Genomic DNA, 14569 nt, shown 5'->3' on the forward strand with positions numbered 1-14569 from the left:
AGTCCCGGCAGAGCTCCTTGTTCCTGGAATGGATGTGGATGGAACATGACAGGGAGCTGAGATGAGAAGAGTTCGAGTTAAGGAGGCAAGAACTGAAGGAGTGGGAGAACCAGTGTAAACATGAGGAGAACCACCACCAGCATGAGCAGGAGGAGAAGGAGATCCAGCATAAGCATGAGCTGGAGCTGGCCTGGCTGAGGAACAGTGGGGCCCTGGCTGTGGCCAGTGAGTGGGGACCCAAGCCTGCAAAGAGCTTTGATAAATGCTTCTTGGCCCGGCGTAAGGAGGAGGAGGACATAGACACCTTCCTGACGGCCTTTGAGAATGCCTGCGAGCTGCACAGGGTTGACCCTGCAGACAGGATCCCATTTCTCACCCGCTTACTGGACTGCACAGCCGTGGAGGTGTACAGCCAAAGAAAGGGGCGGAGGCAGGGGACTACGAACTGTTCAAACAGGCCCTGCTCGGCGAGTTTGGGCTGACTCCTAAAATGTACTGGAAAACGTTCCAAAGTCAGCGTAAAACCCTTGAGGTCACATACCTACAACTGGTAAACCGGGCGCAGGGGTACGCCCGCAAGTGGACAGCTGGGGCCCAAACTAAAGAGGACCTGCTGGACCTATTCATACTGGAACACCTGTACAAGCAGTGCCTGTCTGACCTGAGGCTCTGGTTGATGGACCAGAAGCCGGAGAACCCACAGCACGCAGGCCAGCTGGCCGAACAATTTGTGGACAGTCAGGCAGGGGATAACAGGGAGGAGTCTTGAAAGAGTAGACCTGCCTCAACGCAGAGAGAGAGTTACCATGGGACCTCCCAGCGGAGACCTATGGAGGAGCCCCACCAAAAAGGAACATCCAGCATCATGTCCATCTGTCCCACTCGAGGGGATCCACAAGACATGGGCTGCTATCACTGCGGCTAACGAGGCACATACGGGCCCAGTGCCCCAAGCTCAGGGACAGACCGAGCAGACCCAACCCGCAGAGGGTTGACTGGGTAAAGACCCAGTCGGATGAGGGGCAACATTCCCAGGAAAGGGGAGCTGGCAGTGTACCACCGGTGAAAGAGGGAGGAGGTCCCAAGGTCAGCTCCTCTGGGGGGCTGGATGCTCCAGGCTCCGAGTTTTTGGTTTACAGGGTGGGCGCAGGGCTGCCCCTCCAGAGAGAGGTCCTTGTTTTCCTGGAGGTAGATGGGAGGAAGGTAACAAGGACACGGGCGCAGAGGTGACGATGGCCCGGTCCGAGGTGGTGGCCTCAGATCAGATGGTGCCCGACACCTACCTGACCCTGATGGGTGTGGGCGGGACCCCATTTGAGGTAGCCGTGGTGAGGGTACACCTGAAGTGGGGGGCCAAGGAGGGCCCCAAGGACATGGGGGTACACCCACATTTGCCCATGGAGGTGTTAATGGGGGGGACCTGGAGGTCTGGCCAAGCAAAGCCCGGGGTGCCCTGCTCGTGACCCATAGTCAGAGTTGGCACAGGGCACAGCGCCCGGACAACGGGGAATGTACTGTGACCTAGGCGCAGGACCCTATCCTGGTGGGGAGGGAATGCCCAGGGACACGGCTCAGAGAGGCTGCTGTGTCAGACCCAGCCGACGAGAGAGAGCAGGTCCCCATCCCTGTCCCAGCTGCTGAGTTCCAGGCCGAGTTGCAGAAAGATCCCTCCTTGCGGAGGCCAAGGGACCTGGGTAACCTCAGTGCGGTACAGTCCATGAGGAGAGGTCGCAAGGAGAGGTTCCTGTGGGAGAGGTGGCTTCCGTGTCCAGCTCTGGGAGGGACCTGGGGAGTGGCGGTTCCAGTGGGGGTGGGGTGCTGGCTTCCCTCCCCAGCTCTGGGAGGGGAACAGAAAGTGGCGGTTCCAGCAGGGGAGGGGCGCTGGATTCCCTCCCTAACTCTGGGGGAGAGCGGGAAGTGGTGGTTTGAGTGGCGGCAGGGCACTGGCTTCCCTCCCCAGCTCTGGGAGGGGCGTGGGGTGTGGCCGCTCGAATGGGGGCAGGGCGCTGGCTTCCCACCTTAGCTCTGGGAGGGGAGCGGGGAGTGGCATTTCGAGAGGGGCGGGGCGCTGGCTTCCCTCCCCACCTCAGGGAGGGGCCTGGGGAATGGTGGTTTGAGCAGGGGCGGGACGCTGGCTTCCCTCTGCAGCTCTGGGACAAGCCTGTGGAGTTGCGGTTCCAGTGGGGGCGGGACGCTGGCTTCCCTCCCCAGCTCTGGGAGGGGCCTAGGGAGTGGCGGTTGCATAGGGTGCGGGGGGGCTGGCTTCCCTCCCCAGCTGTGGGAGGGGTCTGGAGAGTGGCGGTTCGAGTGGGGGCAGGCAGCGAGCTCCTTGCTTTGGTCACAGCCTCAGAGCCAGCGTGAGCCCCCTCTCCGGTGTGCAGGGGGGCGTGGGGAGCATCTCTCCCTCCCACTCAGCCCCAGGGGGCTGGTTACAGGTAGGCAGGTATCCTGAGCCCAGCAGCCCCTCCCCCCTGCCAGCCACGTCATTTGCATTTTCACTGACCATTTCCATCCTCGCCAATTGGTTCCCTGGATTTGAATTCAAACCCTCGGCCATTACAGGAGCAGGGCCTGGATCCTGTCCCAAAGAGACACAGTCACCCACCAACAGGGCCTCCCAGCCAATATCCTGGAGAACCTCAACGACCAGCCAGCCCAACCCCTCCTGGGTCTGCACAGGGATCTGGGCCATAGACAGGACGAGGGGCTTCACCCCAGGGACCGTCACCCAGGTCCCACAGCCCCTCAGCATCTGCGGTTGCACCTCCACAGTTCTCTCTGTCCCAGGGTCTCGCCACCCCGGGCGTGTTTCCCCACTGACCCTTGGGCAGCCCCCTATGTCTCTCTGCTCCACCATCCCAAGTCCATGCTCCTGCTGCTTCTCCTGCAGCTTTTCCTCAGGCTCTTGCTCTCTCTCACGATCCTCTCGCACTCTCAGGCTCTGCTCCCATCCCATACGTCTCCAATCCCCTGATGGGGAACCCAATCGTGAAAACCATCATCTGGTTGGGGACCAGACTCTCGGGGATGCCTGGCTGCTGTTCCAGCTGCTCCCAGATCCTCTTGTAGCCCCATCTGGGTCAGGAATCTCCTCCTCAGAGCAGTCCTTCTCCTCCAACTGCATGATTAACTGTGCCTTGGTGAACTTCCCCATGTGTAACCCTCTCTGTGTGCACAGGATCACAATGTCCTTCTCAAGGAGATGGTGATAGGCCATCACCTCACCATTCCCAAGTGGCTCTGGACTCACAGGCCTATGAGCTCTTCACTCCCCTATGGTTTCCAGGAAGAACCCCTGGTGTGCCAGCCCCTTCTTGTGGTCACCACCTCTTTGTCAGGGTCGAGCTGCAGCCTCCTCTGCCCCTGGGACTGCTCCTGCCATCCCCAGGGGAACCCTGCTACTGCTAAAATCCTCTCTCCCAGGGCAGAGCGGCAAGCTCCTCCACCACTGAGACTGCTCGCTGCAGTTCTCAGGGGAACCCTATTACTCCAACAGTCCTTCTCACTGGTCACACACTCCCAGAGGTTAACTGCCCCCTGAAACTGTCCCTCTCTGAGCCTTCAGCACACCTGGTCCTCATTATCCCCCCTTTGTTTTATGCTCCCCAGTCACTTACTGCAAGCAGCGCCATTCACGGGGTGCAGTACATCCCGCCACTGCCACCAGTTGTCATGGAATCCTCAGGCGATGCTCTGGAACTGCTCCCCACAAAGCCAGTCAGGACTTTGAGGAGTCTCTTCTCCCTTGGAGTAGACGTTTTTAGGGCAAGGAGCTCACACGTCTTCACCTCCTGGGTCTCTCCTTGGAGCATTCAGCATCCTCTGACCCTCCGTGCGCTTCCCACAGCGAGTCCGTCCAGGCAAGGTCCATTCTGGGGGGGTATCAAGGTTTTTTCCCCACTTTGAACTTTAGCGTCCAAAAAGTGAGGACCTGCATGATCACTTTTAATCTTAATTACCAGCTTAAATTTGGTACGCTGCCATCAGCCAAAAATATAGTGTTTGGCACACTCCCTGTTCCCCCAAAACCTTCCCTGGGGAACCCAAGTCCCAAACCCCTTGGATCTGAACACAAGGAGAAATTAGCCTCCCCCGCCTTCTTTTCCCCCCAGACTTTCCCCTCCCTGGGTTACCCTGAGAAGCTACACTGATCCAAACTCCTTGGACCTTAAAACAAAGAGGAATTAACCTTCGCCCTGTCCTTTTCCCCCAACTAATCTCTGGTGCATTCAGACCCAATCCTCTTGGGTCTTAAAACAAGGGAAAAAAATCAATCAGGTTCTTAAAAAAGAAAGCTATTAATTAAAAAGAAAAAGTAAAAATTATCTCTGTAAAATCAGGATGGACAACGTTTTACAGGGTATTCAGATTTATATAGCCCAGAGGGACTTCCCCTCCCCCCGCCTTAGCCTGAGATTCAAAGTTACAGCAAACAGAGGTAAAAATCCTTCCAGCAAAAGACACATTTACAAGTTAAGAAGACAAACATAAGACTAATCCACGTTTCCTGGCTATACTTACTATTTTGAAACGTGAGAGACTGATTCAGAAAGATTGGAGAAAACCTGGTTGCACGTCTGGTCCCTCTTAGCCCCAAGAGCGAACAAAGAACAAAACAAACAGCACAACAAAGACTTTTCTCCACCGAGATTTGAAAGTATCTTGTTCCCCAACTGGTCCTCTGGTCAGGTGTCAGCCAGGTTCACTGAGCTTCTTCCCTTTACAGTAAAAAAGACAATAACCCTTAACCATCTGTTTATGACAGGAGGGAAGCCAGCGCCCTGCCCACGTTGGAACTGCCCTTCCCCTGTCCCCTCCCACAGTTCGGTCGGGAACACAGCGCCCCGCCCCTGCAGGAACGGCTGCGCCCCAGTCCCCTCGTAGAACTGGGGAGGGAAACCAGCGCCCTGCCCCCACTGGAACATCGGTTCCCCAGTCCCCTCGCAGAGGTGGGAAGGGAACCCAGTGCCCTGCCTTTGCAGGAAAGACAGCTGCCCAGTCCCATCGTACAGTTGGAATGGGGGCCCCATTGTACACTCGCAGAGGTGGGGAGGGAAGGCAGCGCCCCGCCCCCGAGGAACGGCCACTCCCCAGTCCCCTCACAGAGCTGGGAAGGGAACCCAGCATCCCGCCCCCGCTTCAATTGCCTCTGCCCAGTCCCCTGGCAGAGCTGGGGAGGGAAAGCCACCGCCCCACCCCCGCAGGAACGGCCGCTCCCCAGTCCCCTCACAGAGCTGGGGAGGGAAAGCCAGCGCCCCACCCCCGCAGGAACGCACACTCTCCAGTTCGCTGGCAGTGCTGGGGAGGGAAGGCCGCGCGGCGCCCCCGCTGCTCCATAGTCCCTTGGCACAGCCGGGGAGGGATGACAGAGCCCCACCCCCGCTGGAACGGCCGCTCCCCAGTCCCACCGCAGAGCTGCAGAGGGAACCCAGCGCCCGGCCCCCACAGGAACGACTGCTACCCAGTCCCCTCGCAGAGCTGGGGAGGGAAGGCAGCGTCCCGCCCCCGCTGGATCGGCCACTGCCCTGTCCATTGGAAGTTTTGGTGAGGGAACCCACCGCCCCACCCCTGCTGGAACAGACGCTTCCCAGTCTCTGCACAGAGCTGGGGATTAAACCCAACGCCCTCCCTAGCAGGAACGGCTGCACCCCAGTCCCTTCACAGAGCTGGAGAGGGAACCCAGCGCCTCGCCCCCGCAGGAACAGCCACTCCCCAGTCCCCTTGCAGAGGTGGGGAGGGAAGGCTGAGCCCCGCCCCCGCTGGAACGGCCGCTCCCCAGTCCCCTCGGAGAGCCGAGGTGGGAAGGAAGACCCCCGCCCCCACAGGAATGTCTACTCCCCAGTCCGCTCGCAGAGCTGGGCAGCTGCCTAGCGCCCAGCCTGTCACGGAGTGCTGGGATGTCCGGTCTTGCACCCCTCTTCCTGGACTCCCAGTGACTCTCAGCCAGCCAGTAAAGCAGAAGGTTTATTGGACACAGGAATATAGGTTACAGCAGAGCTTGGCGGCACAACCAGGACCCCTCAATCTAGTTCTTCTTGGTGTTCAGGGTAGTTGGATCCCAGCTTGAGATACCCTGAATTCCAACCACCCAGCCCAAAACAAACTGAACTGCCCTTCCTCCAGCCGGCCGATTCCTTTGTCCAGCTTCCCGGGCAAAGGTGCTGACACCCTCCCCCCGTACCTGGCTCAGGTTACAGGCTTAAAAATCCTGTCCCTCACCTAATGTCCTCCCCAGCTCTCCCATCCCCCACACAGACAGTCCCTACTACATCACGTCTCTCCTCCCTTTGAGACTGAACTGAGTGGGGTCATTCTGCCCAGTGACCTGGGGAAGTTCAGGGCCCCCTCTCTGAGACAACGCTTCCTCTATAAGATTGGCACTTCCCTTCACTTCATAGTCCTGCAGGAGCAGGCTCCACCTTAGGAGCTTGGCATTGGCTCCTTTCATCTGGTGCAGCCAGGTCGAGGGAGAGTGGTCGGTGTACACGGTGAAGTGTCGCCCAAAGAGATATGGGTCTAGTTTCTTAAGGGCCCACACCATAGCCAGGCATTCCTTCTCGATGGCTATGTAGTTCTGCTCCCAGATAGCAACGTCTTGTTCAGGTACATGATGAGGTGTCTCTCCCCCTTTTCATCCTCCTGCATTAACACCACCCCCAGTCCCGTGTCTGAGGCAGTGAACACCATAAAGGGCTTGTCGAAATCTGGGTTTGCCAGAACTGGGCCACTAACCAGAGCCTCCTTCAGCGCCCGGAGAGCCTCCTGGCACTGCTCGGTCCAGACCATCTTGTCTGGATTCCCCTTCTTGTACAGCTCAGTGATGGGGGCGGTTATGGGGCTAAAGTGGTGCACGAACCTTCGATAGTACCCCACCAGGCCTGGACCTGCTTTTTGGTTTGGGGGGCAGACCAGTCTCCGATCACCTCCACCTTGGCTGGTTCCGGCTTTCGGCAGCCGCTCCCCATCCAATGGCCCAGGTAAGATACTTCAGCCATCACCACCTTCCACTTCTCAGCCTTTACGGTTAACCCAGCCTCTCTGAGTTGGTCCAGCACTCCTTTAACCTGGGACATGTGGTCCTCCCAGGTCCGGCTAAAGACGCAGATGTCGGCAATATACGCCGCGGCAAAACTCTCCATCCCCGTCAGTAGCTGTTCCACCAGGCGCTGGAAGGTGGCCAGCGCTCCCTTGAGGCTGAAGGGCTGGGTCAGAAACTCATAGAGCCCCAGAGGGATGATAAAGGCCAATTTCAGCCTGGCACCTGCGTCTAGCAGCACTTGCCAGTAGCCCTTTGTCAGACCCATTGTGGTGAGATACCGAGCACCTCCCAGCTTGTCTAGGAGCTCATCAGGCCTAGGCATGGGGTTGGCAACATATATGGTGATGACACTGAGCTTTCAATAGTCCACACAGAACCGGATAGACCCATCCCTTTTGGGGACCAGCACCACTGGCGAGGCCCAAGGGCTGGAAGACGGCTGGATCACTCCCAAAGCCAGCATGTCTCTGACCTCTTTTTCTAGGTCCTGGGCAGTTTTCCCGATGACCCGAAAAGGGGAACATCTTATAGGGGGATGTGATCCGGTCTCCATCAGGTGGACAGTCAAATTAGTGCGTCCAGGCTGGTTGGAAAACAGCTGTCAGTATAGATGCAGCACCCCTCTGATCTCAGCTTGCTGGCCCGGTGTCAGCTGATCAGAGAGGGGAATCGCCTCCAGGGGGGAACCAGCTTTTGTCCCAGGGAATAGATCCACTAAAGGGTCATCTCCCTGCTCCTCCCAATGTCCACACACGGCCAACACCACATTCCCCCTGTCATAGTATGGCTTCATCACATTCACATGGTACAGCCGGCGGTGATGAGCCCAGTTAGACAGCTCCACCACATAGTTTATCTCATTTAGTTGCCTGATAACCTTGAAAGGCCCTTCCCAGGCAGCCTGGAGTTTGTTTTTCCTCATGGGGATGAGAACCATCACATGATCCCCGGTGGCGAAGGCACGGGCCCTCGCCGTGCGGTCATACCAGACCTTCTGCTTCCTCTGGGCTCAGGCCAGATTCTCCCTGGCCAGGCCCATGAGCTCGGCAAGTCTTTTGCAGAAGGTCAGGACATACTCCACCACCGACTCTCCATCGGAAGTGGCCTTCCCCTCCCATTCATCTCTCAGTAGGTCTAGGAGTCCCCTTACTCGCCTTCCATACAACAGTTCGAAAGGCGAAAACCCAGTAGATTCCTGGGGTATCTCCCTGTACGTGAACAGCAGGTGAGGTAAGTACTTGTCCCAGTCCTGTGGGTGCTGGTTCATAAATGTTTTTAGCATCATCTTTAGCATCCCGTTGAACCTTTCCACCAGCCCGTTGGACTGGGGGTGATACGCTGAGGCCCATTTGTGCCGGACCCCACATTTCTCTCACAAGCACCGGAGCAGGGCCGACATGAAGTTGGACCCCTGCTTCATTAAGACTTCTTTGGGGAATCCCACCTGGCTGAAAATGGTCAGCAGTGCATCTGCCACAGTGTCTGCTTCGATAGAGGACAAGGCCACTGCCTCGGGGTAGCGAGTGGCAAAATCTACCACCACCAGAATGTATTTTTTCCCCGACCGAGTCGTCTTGCTGAGGGGTCCCACTATGTCCATGGCCACCTTCTGGAAAGGTTCTTCTATGATGGGTAAAGGCCTCAAAGCCGCTTTCCCCTTGTCCTGAGCCTTCCCCACCCTCTGGCAGAAGTCACAGGATTACCAGTACTGTCAGACATGGGTAAAGCCCCCAAGGCAGTAAAAGTTCTGTAGCAGCCTCTGCCTGGTGCGCCGGATTCCCTGGTGCCCTGCGAAAGGGATGTCATGGGTCAGGTACAGTAACTTTTGGCGAAACTTTTGGGGCACCACCAGCTGCCTCCTGATCCCCCATGCCTCTACGTTCCCTGGGGGAGCCCATTCTCGGTACAGAAACCCCTTCTCCCACAGGAACCTCTCCTCGCAACCTCTCCTCGTGGTCTGTACCGCACTGAGGTCAGCCCCATCCCTAGGCTTCCGCAAGGAGGGATCTTTCTGCAACTCGGCCTGGAACTCAGCACCTGGGACAGGGAAGGGGACCTGCTCTCTCTCGCTGGCTGGGTCTGAGGCTGCAGCCTCTCTGAGCTGTGTCCCTGGGCATTCCGTCCCCACCAGGTTAGGGTCCTACGCCTCAGGCAGAGTACTTTCCCCGTTGTTGGGGCACAGTGCCCTGCGCTGACTCTGACTACAAGTCACGACCAGGGCACCCCAGGCGTTACTTGGCCAGTCCTCGAGGTCTCCCCCCCCATTAACACCTCCGTTGGCAAATGTGGGTGTACCCCCACCTCCATAGGACCCTCCTTGGCCCCCGACTTCAGGTACACCCTCGCCACGGGCACCTTGAATGGGGTCCCGCCCACGCCCATCAGGGTCAGGTAGGTGTCAGGCATCATACGATCTGAGGCCACCACCTCGGCCCGGGCCAGCGTCACCTCTGCACCCATGTCCCAGTACCCAGTGACCTCCCTCCCATCTACCTCCAGGGAAACAAGGCACTCTCTCCAGAGGGGCAGCCCTGCACCCACCCTATAAACCAAAAACTTGGAGCCTGGAGCATCCAGCCCCCCAGAAGAGCTGACCTGGGGACCTCCTCCCTCTTTCACCGGTGGTACACTGCAAGCCCCCCTTTCCTGGGAATGTTGCCCCTCATCCAACTGGGTCTTTACCCAGTCAACCCTCTGCGGGTTGGGTCTGCTCAGTCTGTCCCTGAGCTTGGGGCACTGGGCCCGTATGTGGCCTCGTTGGCCACAGTGATAGCAGCCCATGTCTCGTGGGTCCCCTTGAGTGGGACGGATGGATCTGATGCTGGATGTTCAGTTTTGGTGGGGGTTCTCCATAGGCCCCCTCTGGGAGGTCCCATGGTGACTCTCTCTCTGTGTTGAGGTAGGCCTGCTCTGTCGAGACTCCTCCCTGTTATCCCCTGCCCAACTGTCCACAAATTGGTCAGCCAGCTGGCCTGCGTGCTGTGGGTTCTCCGGCTTCTGGTCCATCAACCACAGCTTGAGGTCGGACGGGCACTGCTCGTACAAGTGCTCCAGTATGAATAGGTCAAGCAGGTCCTCTTTAGTTTGGGCCCCAGCTGTCCACTTTCGGGCATACCCCTGCTCCCGGTTGACCAGTTGTAGGTATGTGACCTCACAGGTTTTACGCTGACTCCAGAACCTTTCCTAGTACATCTCAGGAGTTAACCCAAACTCGCCGAGCAGGGCCTGTTTGAACAGCTTGTAGTCCCCTGCCTCCGTCCCTTCCATTCGGCTGTACACCTCCACAGCTTTGGAGTCCAGTAAGCGAGTGAGAAATGGGATCCTGTCTGCAGGGTTAACCCTGTGCAGCTCGCAGGCATTCTCAAATGCCGTCAGGAAGGTATCTATGTCCTCCCACTCCTTATGCCGGGCCAGGAAGCACTTATCAAAGCTCTTTGTAGGCTTGGGTCCCCCCTCACTCACCGCAGCCGGGGCCCCACTGCTTCTCAGCCGGGCCAGTTCCAGCTCATGCTTATGCTGGATCTCCTAGTACTCCCGCTCATGCTGGTGCTGGTTCTCATGTTTACGCTGGTTCTCCCGCTCCTTCAGTTCTTGCCTCCTTTACTCGAGCTCTTCCCGTCTCAGCTCCCTGTCATGTTCCATCCACATCCATTCCAGGAACAAGGAGCTCCGCCTGTACGTTCTCCTGCTGGCCGCCGGGGTCAGGGTGCCCTCGGTATTCACTGGGCTTCCTCCAACCCCTAGGTATAGGTGGGCAGGGTCTTGGGGTGTCCTCAGCAGCCGTCTGGCCCCTCCCAGCCATGTCAGGCCCCAGGGCCCGCGCTGCGTCCGCTGGGCGGCTTCCCTCAGGGACCGAGCTTGGTTCACTCAAGCGATCCTTCTCCTCCAGCTGGGCAATTAGCTGTTCTTTGGTGGACATCCCAATGCACAGCCCCCTCTGCTTCCACAGCTCCACCAGGTCTTTCTTAAGGCGCTTAGCATAAATCTTCCTGCTGGCCACTCCCCGGCCTGTGCTCTCAGCTTCCACCAGTTCCAGGGAGACCCCTCATGCACCAGGCCTCTTTCCGGTCACCCGCTCTCTGCCAGGGTCGAGCTGCAGACTCCTCTGCTCCTGGGACTGCTCCTGCAATCCCCCGGGGAACCCTGTTACTGCAAAGTCCTTCTCTCTGGTCACACAATCCCAGGGGTTAATCACCCCCTGACCCCGTCTCTCTCTGACTCTTCAGCACGCCTGGTCCCCGTCAATCCCTCTTTGTTTTACTGTTCCCCAGTCATTTGCTACAGGAAGCGCAGTCCACAGGGTGCAGTAAATCCCGCCGCTGCCACCAGTTGTCACTGTGTGTGGGGGAGTCGGGGCCCTGCACCCCTTTTCCTGCGATTCACCAGGACTCTCAGCCAGCCAGTAAAACAGGTTTATTTAGATGCCAGAAACACAGTCCAAGACAGGTCCTGCAGGCACAGACAACAGGATTCCCCCAGTTAGGTCCAACTTGGGGCCCCAGAAGCACCACAGCCCCATTTGGGGTGGTGGGTCAGAGCCCTGTCTGTCCTTCCCTTCCTCCCTCAGCCAGCTCCAGACTGCCAAACTCCCTCCAGCCCCTCCTCCTCTCTCAGTTGCTTTTCCCGGGCCAGGAGGTCACCTGATCCCTTTGTCTCCAACACCTTCAGCTGGTTCCTTTGCAGAGAAGGGGCCCAGGCCATCAGTGGCTAGGAGACAGAGTGCCAGGCATTTCGGTGAACTGGCCCTTTGCTTTGCTAGATACTTAAGAACTGCCATGGGGACACTGAGGCACCAACACAGTATTCACAGACCACAGTAAGAACAGTCCCAGTTCGTCACACCACCTGGTTGCAGGGAGACTGGGATGTGCTGGGCTAAGGGAAGCAAGGCCTGAGGCCCTGAGAGTTTCCTGTGTTGGGTTCAACTCTCAATAAACCCTCCTGTTTTATGCTGGCTGAGAGTCACTCCGGGCTAGAGAACAGGAGGCATCAACCCCTTCGGGGGTGAGGAGGCCCGGGGAGTCCAGAGTATGTGGACTCCCTGAGAGGGCCCACAGCAGAGACAGACGTGCTAAGACTCAGAGAGGTGCGGCTCCAGGAGGTGGAGGAGCCTTACCCAGAGAAAGTAGACCCCCGAGAAGGGCTGTCTCACTGAAAGGGACATCCCCCACGGACCACACGGGGCCACAGGTGGGCACAATCTGTGAGTCCGGGACAGAGGGTACGTGAAGGGAGTGTGGAGCAGGACGGGGGGGGGCGGTCAGATGCGGGGTGGGGGCGGGACATAGGGGCCGATCGGATATGGGGTTGTGGGATGCGGGGTGGTTGGACCTGAAGGGGCAGGATGTGGGTTGGCGGGTGGTTGGATCTTGGGGCGGGGCAAGTCACGGGGTAAGGGGGCAGGTCGGATCCGGGCAGGGGGCAGGTCACAGGGCCGGGGGGGCAGGACGTGGGGCGGGGGACAGGTGGACCCAGACAGGGTGTGGGCGAAGTGGACGTGGGAGGCGCCGGACATGGGGGGGTTGTGCGGAACATGAAAGTTTGCGGGAAGGTGCCGGGGCCGGGGGTCTGAGAGGTGCTGTCTGTGAGGTCTCCGCCAGAGGGAGGGGATCAGTGAGGGGGTCTGAGAGGCACTGGCTGGGAGGTTTCTGCGGGGGGGGAGGGGATGAGTGGGGTCTTTGTGTGGGGAGGCGATGAGCAGGGGGTCTGAGAGGCACTGACTGGGGGGGATGAGCAGGCGGGATGAGAGGAGTTGGGTAGGAGGGTCTCTGCAGGGGGAGGGGATGATCGGTGGGGGAGGGGTGCTGGCTGGGGGGGTCTCTGCAGGGGGAGGGAAAGAGCAGGGGGGTCTGAGAGGCGCTGGCTGGGGGGATCTCTCCGGGGTAGGGGATGAGCAGGGGGTCTGAGGGGTCCTGGATGGTGGGTCTCTGTGGGGGGAGGGGATGAGCAGGGGGGTCTGAGAGGCTCCAGCTGGGGGGTCTTTGCGCAGGGAGGGGATGATCAGTGGGGGGAGGCACTGACTGGGGGGTCTCTGCAGGGGAAGGGGATGAGCAGGGGGGTCTGAGAGGCGCTGGCTTGAAGGGGTCTCTCCGGCTGGAGAGAATGAGCCGGGGGGGTCTGAGAGGCTGTGTCTGGGGGTCTCTGCATGGGGAGAGGATGAGCCGGCGGAAGGGGTGCTGCCTGGCGGGTCTCTGTGGAGGGAGGGGATGAACTGGGGGAGTCTGAGAAGCGCTTGCTGGGGGGTCTCTGCAGGGGGAGAGGAGGAGCAGGGGGATGTGAGCTGTGCTGCCTGGGTGATCTCTGCGGCTGGGGGGAAGGATGAGCAGGGGGGTGGGAGAGGCGGTGGCTGGAGGGATCTCTGCTGGGTGAGGGGATGAGCAGGGGGATCTGAGATGTGCTGCCTGGGTGATCTCTGCGGGGGGGAGGATGAGCAGAGGGGTTGGAGACGCGCTGACTTGGGGGTCTCTGTGGGGGGAGGGACTGTTGGAGTAACAGAGTCCTGGCAGGAGCAGTCCCAGGGACGAAGGAGTCAGCAGCTCAACCCTGGCAAAAAGGTGGCGACCATGAGAAGGGCTGGCACACCAGGGGGCCTTCCTGGAAACCATAGGGGAGCCAAGAGCACACAGGCCTGTGAGTCCAGAGCCACTTGGGAACGGTGAAGTGATGGCCTATCACCATCTCCTTGAGAAGGACATTGTGATCCTGTGCACAAAGAGAGGGTTACGCACGGGGAAGTTCACCAAGGCACAGTTAATCGTGAGTTGGAGGAGAAGGACACGTCTGAGGAGCAAATTCCTCACCCAGATGGGGCTACAAGAGGATCTGGGAGCAGCAGCCAGGCATCCCCGAGAGTCTGGTCCCCAATCAGACAAGGGTCTTCACGACTGGGTTCCCCATCAGGGGATCGGAGATGGATGGGATGGGAGCAGAGCCCGAGAGAGAGGACCATGAGAGAAAGCAAGAGCCCGAGGAAAAGCTGCAGGAGAAGCAGCAGCAGCAGCAGCATGGACTGGTGATGGTGGAGAGGAGAGACATAGGGGGGTTCCCAGGGGTCAGTGTGGAAACGCCTGGGGTGGCGAGACCCTGGGACAGAGAGAACTGTGGTGGTGCAGCTGCAGATGCTGAGGGGCTGTGGGACCTGGGTGAGGGTGCCGGGGTGAAGCCCCTCACCCTGCCTATGGCCTGGATCCCTGTTCAGACCCAGGAGAAGTCAGGCTGGCTGGTAGTTGGGGTTCTCCAGGATATCGGCTGGGAGGCCCTGTTGGGGGGAGACTGTCTCCCCTTGGGACAGGATCCAGGCCCTGCTCCTGTAACAGCCGAGGGTTTGAATTCAAATCCAGGGAACCAATTGGCTAGGATGGAAATGGTCAGTGAAAATGCAAATGACGTGGCTGGCAGGGAGGAGGGCTGCTGGGCTCAGGATACCTGCCTACCTGTAACCAGCCCCCTGGGGCTGAGTGGGAGGGAGAGATGCTCCTCGCCCCCCTGCACACCGGAGAGGGGGCTCACGCTGGCTCTGATGCTGTGACC

This window comes from Gopherus flavomarginatus, chromosome 4 (assembly GCF_025201925.1).
Source record: "Gopherus flavomarginatus isolate rGopFla2 chromosome 4, rGopFla2.mat.asm, whole genome shotgun sequence".
Classification (NCBI taxonomy): domain Eukaryota; kingdom Metazoa; phylum Chordata; order Testudines; family Testudinidae; genus Gopherus; species Gopherus flavomarginatus.